The 19238-nt window shown below is 33.1% G+C and overlaps 1 long non-coding RNA gene and 1 pseudogene across 2 annotated transcripts; one reads left to right on the forward strand and one right to left on the reverse strand.

Annotated features, from left to right (window-relative positions):
• Positions 1-300: 300 nt before the first annotated feature.
• LOC145820084 (uncharacterized) lies at positions 301-9869 on the forward strand. Its single transcript, XR_014361022.1, has 4 exons — positions 301-1044; positions 1146-1270; positions 1406-1479; positions 9630-9869. It is a non-coding gene; the product is annotated as an uncharacterized LOC145820084 (long non-coding RNA).
• Positions 9870-15480: 5611 nt separating this feature from the next.
• Positions 15481-18036, reverse strand: LOC114289435 (disease resistance protein RUN1-like; annotated as a pseudogene). The gene is made up of 3 exons (XR_014357410.1): positions 17863-18036; positions 17534-17799; positions 15481-16738 (listed from the first exon to the last, which is right to left on the reverse strand). The product of XR_014357410.1 is annotated as a disease resistance protein RUN1-like (transcript).
• Positions 18037-19238: the final 1202 nt, after the last annotated feature.

Below are 19238 nucleotides of genomic sequence, written 5' to 3' on the forward strand. Positions count from 1 at the left end.
GTAAGTAAGATTTAAATTTGAACCAGACCTTATATTTTATTAAAAACATTCTTACTATTTAGACAATATCGTATTATGATATTAATTTTTTTATTATTTATTTTTATACTCACTTATTTGAGAGGTGGTTTAAGATGTTCTAAATAAGTGTATTTTTTGATTTTTTATGAAATATGGGTTATGTATGAGTTAGGTTTGAAGTGATGTGATAAAGAGGAAGTGATGTGGTAAAGAGCTGGTGTGATTTAAATAAGATGATATGAGTTAAATAAGAGAGTCCCTTTTTGAATTTTTTTTTTTGAATTTTTTAAGTATATGCGTAACAAGGCTGAATTACAAACCTCGCCGCCGATCTGAGTAGATTTGTGACTGATCTTCACCGATCGTCCATTGAATCAACTCCTTCTCTCTCATTTCTCTATCTTCACCTTCTTCATCTCCGATGCCGACCAACCACCACCTCCGTGGCCTCTGACGATCTCGCCGTCGTGGTGCTTCGATTACATGCTCTGCAGCAACCACACGTTGGTGCTCAATTTCACATCGGAAGCAAAATCCAGAGGCGATCTGTACGTTTTCTTACTGAGCCTCGACTTCGCCATTCCCAGAACCATAGGTTGCTTGATAATCTAGTGGTGATCGTGAAGCCCTAAACCAACCACATCAACGGGAGTATTGAACACCCAATTGTGCATGTGCTTCATTAATTTCCCAAGATCTGTCCGCGAGATTTGGATTTGGACTCCATGAAACAGGAACAAAGATCTTCTCTTTCCATAATTATATGTATCTATATGTATATATATGTCTATGGATTCCTTGTCTATGTCTTGTTCCGATCCTATTTTCTGGTGACTTTCTTCGTATAATCTGTTTGGTTGCTCGAAAAATTGCTGCAAAATTCTGGGAATTTGTTTTTGATTTTGATACTCTTCACTCTTCGTTCTAACAGAGAATGTAAAGTGTTTGTTTGTTGCTAGCGATTGTGTTTCCCTTTTCAGTTTCTTTGTTTGGATTGACCGTTATTTAATGTCTCATTCCAACGTGAGTTACCTAGTAGGAAATCTTCCAGATTTGATTCGATTGTATTGAATAGTGATTTAGTTTATCTGTAGATTTCATGACTATGATGATTTTTTTTCCAGATTTTCTCGGCAACCAAGCAGATCGGTCTGTGGAAAAATTGAACAGTTTTTTCTCAGCAACTAAACAGATTTTTTTTTCCCAGAGTTGTTCAGCAAATCAGTATGCTAGATTGGGATCACAGATGGTGAGGAGAGCACATATAGAGATTGTTGTTATTGTTGTTGATTGCAACAGATAAAAATAAAAAGTTTGGACAAATATAGATAAAAAAATTTGAGATTGAAGGAAATTTTTTTTTTTTGTTGTTGTTGTTGAACAGATCTGTAGTGGAGATCAAAATCCAGCAACGTCAACATTTGGGATTTTTGCTTGCCTCCTCTTCTAGCTTTTGAGGTAGGGATTTTCTAAACATTTGTGTATGTGTTTTAGCATTATTATGTACTATTTTGATAGTATAACACTTGAAGAGATTAGGATTTTTATTAAAGATGTAGTTATTGTATGAAAAGGGGAAAGTTCTCAAATTCTTTTTAAAAATTTCCTGTTAGTTGAGTATGGTTATTTTTTGACTCATGGAATTAATAAATGTATTTTTAAAATGAGAAATCCCCAAATTTTGAAACTTATGTTTTATGAATAATGTAAAATTGAAAGTGTGTATTCGAAAGGATGAGATTGAGGAAAATGCTGTTGAGAACATTGGAAAATTTGGATTTCTTTTAAACATTTATTAAATTGAAAACATTAACCTCTTTAGAGAGGATAAGAATTATTTATTATGTCGATATTGATGGGAATTGTTGACTATTCTTGTTTACATTTTGAATAGAGATAATTGTTTTGACAACTGGTGGAGGATTATGTTGATATTGATAGGAAGTTAACAAAGGTTCTTATACAAGATCATCATCTTACCGTTTTCTTTTTTTGATATTTCTTATCCACCATTATAAATATAATAACCAAATAGATAAACTATTAATTTTCAAAGTAAACAATAATTAACAATGAGATATTTGGACAATAATCATACATCTTTTTCTAAGTAGCAGTGAGCAAATTATAAGAAAGAATTATTTAGATTATTTTATTTTAAACATTTTAAAAGGTATAACTGACCTCACACATGTAATATTCAATTTAATAAAATAGCAATAGATAATTTATAGTATAACTTTAATATTAAACATATTTAGAAGAGAAGATTTATTAAAGGGAAAAAAATGAGAAGAAATGTTAAAAATATGTTGGACCTGACTGAATTTGATTGGATTCTATTAAAAACTTCATGATCACTAAAATAACTACAAATCATGTATATATGTTGGTTATTTTGGTACTAAACGCTATTAGAAGTTGTATGCTATTTTTACTAAAAAAATGGTGAAGAAAAGAGTTGACAATATGTCTGACAAAATAATTTGAAAAATTACATGAATCGTAAAAAGTGAATCGAATCGTGAATCGATTGTGAATCGTGTGATTCATTAGAGATTCACTTCCAAAATAGATTCACCTATAGATTCATATTGATTTTGCAAAAATTGCGAATCGAATTGCGAATCGTAAGATTCTGATAATAGAGATGAAAAATTGGAAGTAAAAGAAAACAAGTTACATTTGATTGTTGGGAAGAGAGTACAATTGAATCCTAAATAAACTAAAAAACATAGCTTCTGTTTTAAGTGGTATTTTGGGAAGTTGGTAAAAAGATAATTTTTTAGTTTTTTAGATTTTTTGTGTTAAAAAGCTGTCTTTGTTGTGGCTTTTTTGTAGTTTTTTTTTTGTGTAAAAAAGCTAAAAAGCTTTTTAGCTTCTTCCCAAATTGCCCCTAAAGGGTTTTTCATTTTATTTCTCTCTTCATTTTCGCAGAGAACCAAATAAAAAGGATAAAGGGAACAATATCAGGAATTCTTTTAGAATCAACAAAGAAGAGAAACTTTTTTAAATCAAGCAAAAAAAAAAAAAATGCAACCGCTATACAACATTGACAGTTTATACCCATCTAAATCAAAAGAATTATCCAAACTTGAGATTTGTTTTTAGGATTTGGGACAAATCAAAATACAAAGTTAAGAGTAAGAATGAGATTAATTGCAAGATTAAACAAACTCCCAAGCCAAATTACTATTAACAATCAAAAAAAATAAAAAAGAATACAATCAGCAAATAGATGTCTTTAAATTGAAAATTGCATTCATTAAACAATCAAATCAAATTAAGGTTCGAATTTTTTCATCTGGTGGATTAGATGTTATTTTACCTTGGCCCGTTTAGCAGACCAACCCACCCTTTGGAAACACTGCCAAAATGAACATGATTGGTGGCAAGTGTAGGACTGGAACTAGGGTTTTGAAATGAATGTGAGAGAGACTAATGAGGCTTGAGTCATCCAAAACAAGTGCCGTTGTGATGATTACAAGTTACAGCGTTTTGAATTGTGATGTTAGGACTGAGAAACTATAAGGCCTTGTTTGGCAAAGGTTCTTTTTTTTTAATTTTTGGGTAAATTACACTTACATCACTGAGGTTTGAGTTTAATTCATATCACCCTGATGTTTGAAAAATTACACTAACCCCCTGTCATTGTAATTATTTAGACGAAATGAAGATATTGAACTCATGCACTCTCTTTTCTTGCTTCGCTTTACTTCCTCAGTTTTTTTCCCTTTTCTTTGCTTTACTTTTTTTTCAATGTAATTTCCTTTGTTTTTCTATTAAGAGTTATTGTTTTTTATATAAACAACGGGTTTATGAAATAAAACTATTAATCACAAGGTGAGAATGTAATTTTCAGAATGTCAAGGGTGAAATGTAATTGAACCAAACCTCAGGAGTGTCAGTGTAATTTACTTTTTCTTTTTTTTGCTTTTTGGACTAAAATTTACAAAAAGGTAAAATAAGTTAAAATAAGACAAAATGTCATATCAAATGTATAATTATTTCACTTTTTTTCTCTTACAAACATCACATTCAATTACAAAATATCCAACCGTCTTCCAAAATACAAATATTTTAGCCTATTAAAATAGTGAAAAACTAAAATAGCCAACTTCCTAAACGAGGTCAAATTTGTACGCAAAACAGATCAGGTTTGGATCAAATTTGGCAAAATCTGATCCGATCCGTTTTACATTAACCCGAATCAAAATCTGAATTTGAATTGCAAAATCCAGTAGTAAGTAGCCCGAATCCGATTCTATATGGATATCCAACAACAAATCCAATTTGATCCGTTTATTCATTTATATTAATACCATCCAAGTACACCCACGAAGACTGTGTTAAGACTCCATTGATTGAAACCTGAGCTTAGTTCATTGCTAGACTCCATTGATTGAAATGAAAATATCATCAAAGGGTAAATGTTGCCTTCATCTTCATCAAATTAGAAAATCTTAATCTGAAATCCAGATCTAATCTCATACCCAAATTTTAATGTTTCATAGTATTTCTGTAAATTAGAGCAAAAATACAAGTTTGAAATATAGATTTGAGTGTGTATAATATTATGAAATTGAACGTGCCTATATTATATATATATATATAGAGAGAGAGAGAGTTGTAGGGAGAGAAGAGAGGCGCACAATAGAGAAGCAGCAAGAGGAGAAGACATTTAGAGCTGACCTTGTTATGTTGGATTGGAGAAGCAAGATCGTCACCGTTGCCAACAATGGATTCGATGGTGAGAAAAATCGCATATGTTCATATCAACATATTCTAGGTAAAATAAAACAAAGAGTTATATTAGCGAACCAAATAATTTATCCAACTTTTTACCAAATTTTTGACTTACTCTTGGATTTGTATTATCTATAGTTAGCTATTATGCACATATAAATAAATTTGGCTATTATTTACATTTACCTTATTTAAATTTATAAATAACATTTTATTGTTTATATATATTTTTGTCATTTAATATATAAATAATATATTTATTTTATTATTTAAATAAATATTAAACGAGTCAAGCTAATGAGCCGAATTTTAGTATGTTTGGATTTGTTTATTAAGATTTTAACAAGTTCAAGTTCGAACGCCATAAAAATTTAACAAACTGAGTTCAAAAGAATTCTTACCAAGCTTGGCGTGAGTCTGTTCACGAACGATTCTATTCATTTGCAGCTATAGGTGGAGGTGGTGGCATGGTGGTGCGGCAACGGCGGCAATGATGGCAACGATGATGGTGGTGTGAAGGTGAGAGTGGTGGTGGTGGTGGTGACATTGTTAAAATTTTAGTCTAGAAAACGTTTTCAGCCTTTTAAAAGTAAAAATATTTTGTCCAAATAGGTTTATTTTTCCATGAAAACTATTACGTCAATTAATAATTCATATATTCTTATTGTTGTATAGAAGATTAGTTAGAAATTTTATTTTATTTTTTTGTTAATTCTGTTAAAAATTTTTTTTTTGATAATAGGGGTATTTATAATTTTTGAAATAACAAGCAACAATATGTATTTTAAATAAATATCAAAAAATATATTTATAATTTATTTATTTATTTATTTTATGTCACCAAAATGACGTCTGTTCTGTTTGATACTGTTATGATCCTTTAATATCTGTGATCAGCCTAATTTTTAGGGCCTAGTGTGAAGTTTGGTAAAAATATGATTCAGAACGAATTAATTAGCTTTAATTAAATAAATCTTGAATCAATTAGCTTTAGTTTGGATTCATTAAGACTTACTCTTAATTAAGCAACCTAATCACTCTTGATTAAGACAGGTTCACAAAAGTAGGTCTTGGGGTTGACCCTAAGGCTGTTCTCCTTGCTGTTCACCTACATACATATAACATAAGAAGTGAGCGAAGCTCAGCGAATAGTAGTAAAGTGGAGAGACAAATAAATAGCTTTGTATTTAAAGAAAGCACACTAATGAAATACAACACTTTTCAAGTTGAAGCATTCATCATATTTACAGAACGGCCTTGGGTCCACAACTAATAGAACGGCCTCAGGCCCAACATGGAAGAGAACAACCTCAAGCCTACATATAATAGAACGGCCTTGGGCCCACATATAACACAATTAAGCATGCAATTTCACACCAAACATATAATCACACATATAATAAAAGAATTAAAGCAAAAAATCACACATATAATAAAAGAATTAAGGCAAAATATGGGGTAAGGTTGTCACAGATATAGTACAAAATTGGATGCAGACTCCAATGGTTGGGCCAAAAAGGGAAATAGAAGGTCGATCCAGTTTTGAATCTTCACCTTTGCGTCACATAGTGGTGAGTATTGTTTGGATTGATTTGGTTTAATCGTAAATGAAGACCAATTTATTACTGAATGGTGCATCAAATTTGAAACCAAATCAATTTATGAAAATCTTAAAATCAATCTGAACCAAGTACTAAACTACGGTTCGATTTGGTTCAATTTGGAACAACGAATTTTAAAAATATTATCATTATCCATAATATGATTACAAAATATTATTCGCAATCTAATAATTGTTTAAAACAAGTTATATCACTATACAAAAATATAGTTATAATAGTAGAGAGTTATAATATTTATATATATATTTGATACTAATAAAATATTTAAGTATTTACATTAAATTATATATATAATTTAAATGGTTTGTTTCGGTTCTAACTGGATTCATAACTATAAAATCATGGATCGAATCGTAAATATTTTAAAAGGAATGGCTTGTCTCATTAAAATTTTACTTGGACCAGACAGTTGAGGTCTTCCGCTCAAAAACTTCAATTGTTTAGTCCAATTCAAAGACCAGCCAAATTCTATTTGAAAAATCAAAATCATCAGGCAAAACCTAAATTTGATCTGATTATCTGAATTCGAATGCTCTATTAATTTGAATCCGCAAAACCCAAATTAAAATGGAGCAAATTCGGATATATCTGATCCGGTCTGATGGTTTATCCGATTCGATTACATTGTTTTATGAAAAATGTTATGGACCTTAAATAGTTTATCAAATTTTCTACTAAACTTTTCACATATGTGGTTCTCACATAAATCTATGTATGTGTGAGTCCCACTCCTATATAAGAGATTTGGTAGAAAATTTGGATTTGGGTCGCTAGCATAGCTCTTTGTTTTATTTTACATAGTATTGATAGCAGGGAAGAGGAATATTGTATATTAAATTAATCAATCAAAAGCTGAGTACAGAATATATAATCTAATAGAATAAAACCCTACTAACCCAGAAGACTAAACTCCCTTAACGAATAATATAAAATACAATTCACACCCCCCCTCAAACTGAGGATGTGAGCACAGAAAGCATTGAAAGTTTGCCAAGAAGAAAACGAAAACGAAAACGAAAACAAAAACGAGCAACAGTGTGAGTCTTCGTAAAAAAATGGGCCAACTGAAGAGAGGAGTGAACAAAAGGGAGAGTAATAGTGCCAGCCTGAAGATGCTGTCTAACAAAGTGCCAATTTATTTCAACATGCTTTGTCTGCTCATAGAAGACTGAATTATGGGTAATCTGGATAGCACTCTGATTATCACAATACAACGGAGTCCGATCAAAAAGAGAGACCCATATCAGAAAGAAGCCACTGAAGCCAAACAATCTCGGAAGTAGCATGAGCCATGGCATGATACTCAGCCTCAGCGGTGGAATGAGCAACAACAGACTGTTTCTTACTCTTCCAAGAGATGAGAGAATCTCCAAGAAAAACACAAACCAGAAGTGGATATGCGATCAGAGACGTCACCTACCCAATCATCATCAGCATAAGCATTGGCACGAAGAGTCAAGTCCGAAGAGGCAGATAACAGCAGGCATTGCAACAAAGTGCCACGAAGGTAGCGCAAAGTACGAAGTAAGGCAGCCTAGTGTGCAGAACGAGGAGCAGAAACAAACTAACTGAGAATGTGCACAACATAGGAGATATTCGGACGAGTAACGGTGAGATAAACAAGGCACCTAACCAACTCACGATATAAAGTGGGATCCTCAAGAGGAATCAAAAGCAGAAAACTTAGCATGCAACTCAATAGGAGTGTCGACAATTTTGTCATTAATGAGATTGGCATGAGAAAGAATATCACGGGCATATTTAGTCAGAGGGAGAAGATACCCAGTAGGAGAAATAGCAACCTCAATACCAAGAAAATATCGAAGAGACCCCAAATCCTTCATTTCGAACTCCTGAAAAAACTGATGCTTAACCTTCTCAATTGTACTATAATCAGAGCCAATGATGATCATATCATCCACATATAAGAGAAGGAGAACAAGGCCAACAGAAGTGCGTCGAAATGCAATTTTCAATTTAAAGACATCTATTTGCTGATTGTATTTTTTTTTTTTTTTTGGTTGATGGTAATTTGGCTTGGGAGTTTGTTTAATCTTGCAGTTAATCTCATTCTTACTCTTAACTTTGTATTTTGATTTGTCCCAAATCTTAAAAACAAACCTCAAGTTTGGATAATTCTTTTTATTTAGATGGGTATAAACTATCAATGTTGTATAGGGGTTGCATTTTTTTTTTTTTGGTATTGATTTAAAAAAGTTTCTCTTCTTTGTTGATTCTAAAAGAATTCATTCTATTGTTCCCTTTATCCTTTCTATTTGGTTCTCTGGGAAAATGAGGAGAGAGATAAAATGAAAAACCCTTTAAAACAGAAGCTATGTTTTTCAGTTTATTTAAGATTCAATTGTACTCTCTTTCCAACAATCAAATGTAGCTTGTTTTCTTTTACTTACCGCATCTCCAACCCTTCACCAATTTTTCATCTCTATTATCAGAATCTTATGATTCGCAATTCGATTCACAATTTTTGCAAAATCGATACGAATTTATAGGTGAATCTATTTTGAAAGTGAATCGCATGATTTACGATTCGATTAACTTTTTACAATTTTTGAAATTATTGTGTCCGACATATTTTCGACTATTTTCTTCTCTATCTTTTTAGTAAAAATGACATAATACAACTTCTAATAGCGTTTACTACCATAATAACCAACATAGACACATGATTTGTTGTTATTTTAGTGATCATGGAGTTTTTAATATGATCCAATCAGATTTAGTCAGGCCCAACACATTTTTAACCTTTCTTCTCATTTTTTTTTTCCCTTTAAAAAATTATAATATATCTTCTAAAGATGTTTAAAATTAAAGTTATACTATGAATTATCTATTACTGTTTTATTAAATTGAATATTACATGTGTGAGGTCAGTTATGCCTTTTAAAATGTTTTAAGCTTTAAAATAAAAGAATCTAAATAATTCTTTCTTATGATTTGCTCACTGTTACTTAGAAAAATATGTAGGATTATTGTCCAAATATCAATATCGTTGTTAATTATTGTTTATTTTGAAAATTGATAGTTTGTCTATTTGGTTATTACATTTATCAAGAATGATTGATAAGAAATATCTAAAAAAGAAAAAGGTAAGATGATGGTCTTACATAGGAACTTTTGTTTACTTCTTACCTATTAAACTACGTGATTATCATTAAAAATGATATTTTCATTGATTTAAGTCTAAATATTTTATATTCATAGGATATATTTAATATGTAGATATATTCGGTATGAGGCCAATTCGTTTCAAGATACGAATCCCAATTTGACAACTATGAGTAAAAGGTTTGATTTGATATGAACTACTCCAATATTTTGCATCAAAATCTTTTTAAAAATTCTTCTCTTATCCCAAATTTCCCTTTTTATCAAATTTGATGGAAAAAATCATCCCCAATGCTTCATCTTTTTAAATTTTCATCAAATTCAAATTTGATGAAGGATTTGACGAGTTCTCAATTTTATGAAGGAAAAAAAAAAATGATTCTCCCTTGATTTTGGAGATGGTCTTATGAGTATGAAATATGATGAATTATTGTAACATGGTGTGGTTTAATGCCTTTTCTAGTGGGAAGATATAAAATGTACTTTATTCATGATCTGCCTTTGCTTATTGTGTGGTTGCTTTTGCAGGGTGGGAAACAAAATGAAAGTTAAACTCTTACGTATCCTTCTTATGATAATTTATTTTTCCTCTATGAAATAAATGCATGCATCTCCTTATGTGTCATTCTTCCGATTAACTTCTCTTGTGTATAAAAACTCTTGCAGATTAATATTGTTGAAAGGAAGACAATTTATATGCATAAATTAGATACCTTGTTTGATATAAATATGATGGATCATGTCGATAAATCCTTTAACATAGGTTTATTCATGAATTTCGATAATGAGCTTACTTTCGAAAATCAAGAGAATATAGAAAAGTGGTTTTTGCAAAATTGTGAAGGCGAACGACTACACATGTGAGCTCATGGAACTGGGGGTCTTTATTAAAATTGATGATTGCTGAAAAAATTTGGCAATGTTTAAGACCTATGTTACACGGACTCTGGTGCGGGTACCGGGTGTGTATAAGGGTCAGACACCTCAAAACTAAAAATGAAGGATATGTGGATATGGATCCAAATTTGGATACGGATACGGGGTTACGTCAAATAATTATTTCTTAAATATATATTTTTTATAAACATGAGTTAAAAAGTTGACCCAATAATTTTTTTTATATAATTTATAGACCAAACATATAAATTAGCTATATAATAGCCCATGGTATTAAAAGATTTGTTGACCAAAATTTTAATAGGCTCAAAGTTTGGTAGGCCCAAAATTTTACTTATCTAGTTCAACCCAATTATATTTTTATAAAAAGAATAAAATAGAGAGATGAAATATAATAAATAAAGAATAAGAGAGAGAGAGAGAGAGAGGGGCAGATCAAAAGGCAGATCTGGAATAGAAGAGAGAGAGAGAGAGAGAGAGAGAGAGAGAGAGACGTGACAGAGAAAGAGAGAGGGGCTTACAGTCATGCTCTTTGAAGACGAAGACGAAGTCGAAGCCAAATGGTGCCAGACGAAGTCGAAGGACGCGAGCTGGGGGATCGAAGTCGGCGACAGAGGGATCGATGTCTTGCCCTTTCGAAGTCGGCGACAGGTTCTCTCCTTACTCTCTTCTCTTTCGTTTCTTCTCCTGTATCCATTTGTACAGAGCCGTATCCCGCACCTATACCCGTACCCGTGTTGTGTCGTGTCGTGTCGACATGGGTACCTCTCAAAAAATGAAGAGTCGTGTAAATGTAGGTTACTTGGGGTCTTTCTTCATCTTGGAAATGAAATATGATTCATCACCCAACAACTTACCCTTTTAAGTAATATATCTAAATTTTGAGTGTGGAAATTGAGAACTTTTCTATAAGTTGTAACCACCCTGACCAGCATACTTTTTCCCATTCCCTAGCTACCATGAGTCCTTGTCATCTTCTAAGCCCCCATAACCATAAGTAATTTCTGAAGATTAGTCATCTTGTCCTACTCTCCAGCATCTTATCCTACTCCCCAATCTTGCAAATTCATTGTTGACCCAATATCCCAAAATATAACCTGAAGCTGTAAATAATTGGCTGCCGTTGCCTCTCTATTCACAGCATGGAGAAAGATGGCTAGGAAAGCTGTCTCCAATACCTCATCTCCTCACCATGCATGCCACCAAAAAGTCACCCTATCCCCTCTACCTACCCAAAATCTTACCAACTTCACGAAATCCTCCCAAACAAGCCAGATACACTTCCACAAGCCCCTCCCATGAGACATAGACAGCTCCGAGGAAGTCTAGTCACCCCATTTACTTCCATATTTTGCCATCACCATCCTCCGATTTCTTTCCCTCTCACAAGCAAATTTCCACAACCATTTACCCAAGAGAGCTACTGAAAATACGTAACCTCGGGAACCCTAACCCGTCTTCCTTCACTAAGGTGCACAATATCCCAATCCACAAGATAGTAATTAAACTCCTCTCGCATACTTTTTATTATACATTTTTTTATTGTGTATTATTTAATTTGCAGTTTGTTTTGCAATTGTCCTTTCTTTGTAATGATATAGCATGAGTGGTTTATTGTGTTTAAGGAATTTCATTCTTTAATCTACCAACCAGTTTTGTGCTAATAAGTTGGTATAGATTTTGTTTAATTCAACAATTAAAACTTTTTGCCATCATCACATATTTTGAGCTATTTGCAATATCAGTTTTCTCTTGACCTATTCCTTCGTGAAACACTATTGGGGGCTCATGAATAGAGTAAGTTCTCTTTAGCGATTTTCATGTTACTTGTTGTATGAACTTAATATGGTAAGGGTTGTAATGGTTTCACTTCTCTATTAATTGCAGGTGGCATGCTGTTGCGTCATGGACTTGGGATGCACAAGATGAAACATGTGGAATATGTAGATTGGCCTTTGATGGTTGTTGTCCTGACTGTAAACACCCAGGGGATGATTGCCCACTAAGTAAGTCAATGCATTTAGTTAAATCATTCCCTGCACTATTTTTTCATTATTTGCAGATAATTTCTCATTTATGTGACTGGGATCTAGGAATTTAGTGGCTTCTTTAATGGTTTTCGGCCTCTCTGTGCATCAACCAATGAATCAAATTAATTTTCTGTAGACTGCATCTAGCTGAGGCCTTGTGCATGCTTGCTTGGACCTTGAACCTACTGGGATACAGTTAATGCCATTTTCTCAATGGTTGTGTGAGACATCAGAAAATTCTTTGAGGTTCAATTTTAGTGCAAGTTACGCGATGATTAGTGAATTATGCTTGAGGTGTGCTAATTGTCAAGATTAATTGTGAAGTGTTATTTTCCCATCACTTAAAATAAAGTAAGGAAATTAATTCACTATTTTCTTTCTTTTTAATAAATTCTTTTGGACTTGATGCTTATTCATATGGACAATACTTGAAAGTCATCTTGTTATCTAGAATTTTCCTAGCAGATGTATTGCTGATTTGAGAATGTTGGCCTGTAATATAGTTTTTCCTGACATCTTCAGCACTTTTTGTTGATATTGGATGAGGATGCATTATTTGTTATCTTTACCTTTTCAGCTTGGCGATTAAAGCAACGGACATGGACATAGACATGGGGCATGTTGATTACAAAAAAGGGGGGGGGGGGAAATAATTTTTTTTTACATTATTATTTTGCTATTACAATCACAAACAATCAAAATTAACAAAAACTAACCCTAATTCAATATATATAACCCACTTCTAAGAATCATGGACATAAACATGTGACATGACACGGACATGTGGACACAAATTTTCAAAAAATGCAAGATACGACAAGTTGGAGACATGTGCAAAATATATAATTTTAGGAGAACTTGCGTGTAGGTCCTAATAGGTGAACTTATTGTCCAATAGGTCCTATGAGAATCAATGGCTTTTTTTATCAAACACCATTAAAAACGTCACTAATTGTTAATTTTCAATGGTAGTTTGAAAATTGTCACTAATTATAAGTTTTAGCAACCGTTTAAAAAAATCATCACAAAACAAATTTTTAACTTTCAGCAACAGTTTGAAGAATTTGTCATAGAAAAACGTCACTAATTGTAAGTTTTAGTGACAAGAAATTATAAAAATTGTGACAAAAAAAGTCACTAATAGTCAATTTTTAGCGACATGCAAAAATTCGTCAAAAAAAAAAAAAAAAATTTGACGACGATTTTACTAGGACTTATTTTCAATAGGACTTGATGGGCATTAAGTTCAATTATTAGAACCTATTGGTAGTTTCTCCGTAATTATTATTTTTATATATTTGTTATATGTAATATTTTTAAATATTTAATATGTATTTTATGTCAAATATTTAATTTTATCAAATTTATCAACCTAAAAATATTAAAAATTTTAATTTAAAAAATAAAAATAAATAGTCCTTAGCATGTCCTTAACGTGTCCCTAGGGTGTCATCAGCGTGTCTGTCGTGTGTCTATTTCCAACACGTGTTGGACACTTGTACGTAACTTCTGGAGAGATGTCCATGCTTTGTAGGCCCACTCTTAGGTTGACTCTTATTGGTTATATATTTTCTATAGATGATCTATTAACTATGTAAATCTAAGCAAATGTAATAAACTTTCAATATCCAACATTCATACAAAGCACTAAAGAAGAGAGGAAAAAAAAAACTAGTTGGCCTATCCCCGGCATGTCACCATGTCCGACACCGCTACATCACCTGTTTTGGAGTGCCGGTGCCTCATAGATGGTAATGTGAACATAGGCTATACTTTTTGTGCATATATGTGTTGGGTGAGTGGGCAAGTGCTGCATGCTTGTGTGAGCAAGTTCTTGTGTGCATAAACACTCTTATGCAGTATGATAGTTCATGAGCCCATGCAAAACTAACAGGGATTTTTGTCCCATTGTCTCAGTCTGATGTTTGAGTGTCTTTGGTAAGCCAAGCCATGAGTGTGTCTTCTATTCTTGCTCTTCGTTGTTTGGCTGGACAATCCTTGAGTAAGGATAGATTGTGTATTTCTTATGGCCAGCCATGATTTAAATAGAGTCTTTGAGGATGGGCTTAGGCGAATACCTGTATGCCTGAAATTTGGAAGGCGTGCCAGAACCACAGAAGGATGCTGGATTCATTGGTCGTGTGACAAAGGTCACTTCTAATGCAGACATGGAAGCTGATTGCTATGACTCCACAAACTAATCCAAGCTTGAGCCACAGATGCTTGAGAGTTAAGAGCCTTTTTACATTGCTAATGTCACAAGGTCACACATAAGCACAAAGGCTTGTCACCCACAAACTCAATTGATTAAAATTATAAAATATTAAAAATCTGCTACTTTTAAGGTGATATGCTAGATCTAAGCGCTGAAGATTGATATTTCTAAGTTATCAAATGGAGACACTTGGATTCCTCCAAATTTTATAGGCACCCACAAGTGGGTAACTTTGCAGAATATGCCTACAAGAAGGGAGCAAAGCACCCAATTTACAGAGGCAGGCATAAGTAATGTTTCCTTGAGTGGAGCTGAGCTTTATTCGTTCACTTATGCCATGTTTGGATGGCAGGCATTAAAGACAATGAATGAGAATCTCATTACTATTAATATAATTACTGTGTTATTCGAATGAAAGTTGTTACCTTAATTTTGTACAATCATATCTGACAAAGTAAAAAGTATACCATATACGACGATATAAGGTGAAACCTTCACTTATAAGGGACAGATATTTACTCCTAGTTCTCTTTCCATTACAGTTGTTAACATTTGGCAAATATTGATAAAACTTTTGTGCTAATTTATATGAACCTGCTAAATTCAGAGGTGAAAAATTGCATGTAAGATATAGTGGTCATTATTCTGATTAGATGTTGGACATTTTTCTTTTCAGTACTTTTACTTGATTAAGAGTATGTCCTTGTACGGTTGTACCAGGTGGTTTTTAGGTGGTAGATTGGGACTGCAATTGAGTTTTTTTTAGTATTAGTGAAGTTTGTTGATCAAATTAATACTTCAATAATTATGGTTTGTTTTGCAGTATGGGGTGAATGCAACCATGCGTTTCATCTTCATTGCATCTTAAAATGGGTGAATTCACAGACTCCTCAAGCACATTGCCCTATGTGCCGTAGAGAATGGCAGTTTAAAGGATGAAATCAAACTGTTGAATTTCTTTTTCCCCAGCCTCTCTCTCTCTCTCTCTCTCGCGTGTTCCTTTAATTACTTTTTCTCTGTGGATCATGTTAAAGAAGCGTGACTTGGAGATGATTAGTGATTTACTGATCTTGAAAGTTGATTTCGTACTCTTTTGCACCAACTTGTAGTGTTATGCCAATGTTCTATATTAGCTGGTGGGCTTAGCTCATAACTGCTACCCCAAAAAAGCTGAAAGTTGTGTATTTTCCGGCTACACAGATATGTGTTTGTTTCAAATTAGAAAAGCTTACACGTGTGCACACAATTGTGGTTGTTTAGACATTTTGCTTAAGCATTTGGAAATTTTCTAAATCAACTGCTTGTTTTAGATGGTGATGTAAGCAAGGTTTTTGTGTTTGTGCTCGTGTTGCCTCCACATAATATTCTGGATATGGATATAGATATGGATATGACTTCAAGCGCTAAAGGAAGCCCCCCATAGTGGTATGTCATCTTCTTTGCGTGCTGCATGTATGCTTCAATAGGATGGTTTTCTCCGAAGGCATGCCAGCTGAAGAGACGAAGCGCTTCAACATCATTAAACTCCTTAACCATGGATACCTCACAAACTTCGTGAGGCTTTAGCAATCGGTCATGCCTAGTTGTAATGATAATTTTACTTGCAGGATGAAACCAGTGTCGCATTCCAAATGTTGCATGTACTTGGTCCAATTCATCCACATCATCTAGAACGACGAGAATATTTTTACAGCTTATAGCATCTTTAATCTTAATGATTCCCTCATCAACATTGTGTTTTTTCTACTTTCCGCTTAAAATTATCAGAAAGAAGCTGTCTTTGTAAACGAACCAAACCATTGAATTGTTTTGTAGTTTCTCTAACATTTGCAAGAAAGTTGCTACCTTCAAATCTATCAAAGTTTCGATTATAAACAATTTTTGTAATGGTTGTCTTCCCTATTCCACCCATTCCACATATCATCATTATTCCAACATTGTTTGACCTATCTTGTAACCATGAATTAATGTCTTTTACACGAGTTTCTATTCCTGTTAGGTAGGGAGTGGCACTCAAGACTGTACCATCCAATTTATTAGCAATCTCTTGAACAATTATCTGGATAAACTGTGACTCATGCCTATGAATCATGAAAAAGATACAAAATGGAACACAGTAACCATGTTATGAGATCAAATGAGACAATAACTTGCATGAAAAATTATATGACTTGATTTTAAACATTGGTATAATATAATCTCTAGAATGTTATATGAGATTGATATGAAACTGGAAAAATTACATAATTAGAACATTTGAAAAAAGAAAAGAAAGAACCAATATCAATAGACTGATGTTGCAACTCCAACTTGCATCAGCAATAACTATAATTTTCATTAGGATGTGTTGTTTTAGTCAGCTCTAAAATGAAAAATAAAATTCAATAACACAAAGTGTTACAGTACTTACTGTTTAACATTTTTTGTAGACAAAATAGGACTCCGTAGTAATGGGTTGACATGTCAGGTTGAGTATCAATGTTGTGATTTTGAAGATCAACAAGAAGCCAATAAAATCATTGCTGCATACTCACAATCTTGCATAGGTGTATATGAGCTTATTGTATCAGTGTTTGGACACAGTTTTAAATTTCAAAAAAATTACCTATTTAATGATTTATCATTCTTGGATGGTTTTGTGTTTGAAAACACATGAAAAATAGGACCAAGAGCCAAATTCTGAGGGCCTCACTCGAATCCCACTCAAGCAGAGCACATGAGTTGCAGAGGAGAAATCCGATCGAGGTTCTTGTTCTAACTTCTAAGGCCTTGTTCGTTGTTGTAAAAGTAAAATGGCATTTCATAAAAAACTGTCTAACTATTTTAAAGAAAAGCATTTATGCTTATTGCCTAAGTAACAAAAATAGGAAATTTACCCATCAGCTAGATTTTGTAGGACCAAACCTCCGAGATCTGCAACTTCTCTGAGTGCTGTCCTCCACCCTTCCACCTTCTCTATCCCATGTTTCCCTTTTCTTTCATCAATTTCCACCCCAAATTGAGCTTCATGCCGGGAAAATGCTTCACCAACACTTCCAGTTTGCTTCCTAACATGGGATGGATCTATACCATAGAAAACTGGTAAAATTACATGTTTGAAGCCCCTCCGGCACTCGAGGATCAGCACAAGTTCATCAAGGCACTATTGCGAAGAAGCATAGTCTATTGAGAATACAATTATTGAACTCCTTAACTCTTTGATTGCCTTAATAGCATCATCAGATTCATCACCATGATCATCATCTCTAAACGTGTGAAAACCTGTACCAACCAAGGCCGTATAGAGGTGGTCTGAAAAAGTCTTAAAGGTGTCTTCAGCAAAACTCAAGAACACATGATAAGAACACCGAGGGGTGGAAGAGGATGCCTCGGCAGCCATTGAACAGAGCTATTAATTCCCAACTCTTGTGACAAATATGAAATGATCACTCTTGCTGGATTCTTTGAACTAGCACTTATGTGTTTCACACAAGGAGAAGACAAGAAGGCGGGAACAAAACATTGAAATAAAAAAGAATAATTGGAAATCAATGGGAACAAGTGAAAACAAATGTAAAAAAATAGAGATGCAAATGAACATAACATTCTATTAATACAACAAGAATTGCAAATTAGCGAGAACAAGTGAAAATAATTGAAAAAACATGGGAGTGCAAGTGAAGTCTGTGTTCACAATGACAACTATCATTAGAAATAGAATATCCAATGCACGAGGCTCCTATTAAAACGGGAATTGGAAAAAGTATGTACACATCCTTTAATTGTTTTTACCAAATATTAGTTGTTTTAAAACAGAATTCTCAAACCCAAGCAATTTTAAACTTAATTTTCTCAAACGCAAGTTTTTTTATGATAAAAGGGCCTAGACACCATTTCAGCTTTTTCAACCAATTTATTTTTCCATTTAGTATAGAAATTCATGTCAGAATCTTTTTCTTTGAATTGCTTTTGAGATAAAGCTAAGTTTGACCTTCACATTTTAGCCCACTAATTTTATGAATTACCCAATCTACCCCTCTTCCCATAACTCCATCTAATGGTGATTAAAATGGGTGTATTTTTTTTAAAGCTTGTGCAAGCCAGCACTCAACTTGATGTTAGGAATCAGTAACACCTCACTAGAATCGATTAGAAACAAACAAATGCACAAGAAAGATAAATCACACATACTAACCTAAACTAGGGCTGCATCCACAGTTGTTATGGTCAGGGATGGATCCAAAATTCAAGTTTTGTGGGGGCAAAAATACATGTAACGTCTAATCGAGAAGTTTTCATGAAAAAGTGCAAAACACAATATCTATTTCTACAACATGAAAAATTGAATAATTTTACCCTTATTAGATATTCTTTGTCAACATAGTTAAATACAAAAATATTATCGTATGGTTGATCATATTCTTTTCTCTACAATAACTCAAAAAAATAGTAACCAATGTTATATGTCCGTCTCTACTAAAATTAGGCATCTTTGACACTTTTTCGTGATATAAATAAGAAAAGTATCAAATTCAATAAACTTAATTTCACGAATGTCATGTCAAATGCATACAACATGCCCATTGTCAAAGGATGAACAAA

This window comes from Camellia sinensis, chromosome 2 (genome assembly GCF_055761805.1).
Source record: "Camellia sinensis isolate YWXY chromosome 2, ASM5576180v1, whole genome shotgun sequence".
NCBI lineage: Eukaryota > Viridiplantae > Streptophyta > Magnoliopsida > Ericales > Theaceae > Camellia > Camellia sinensis.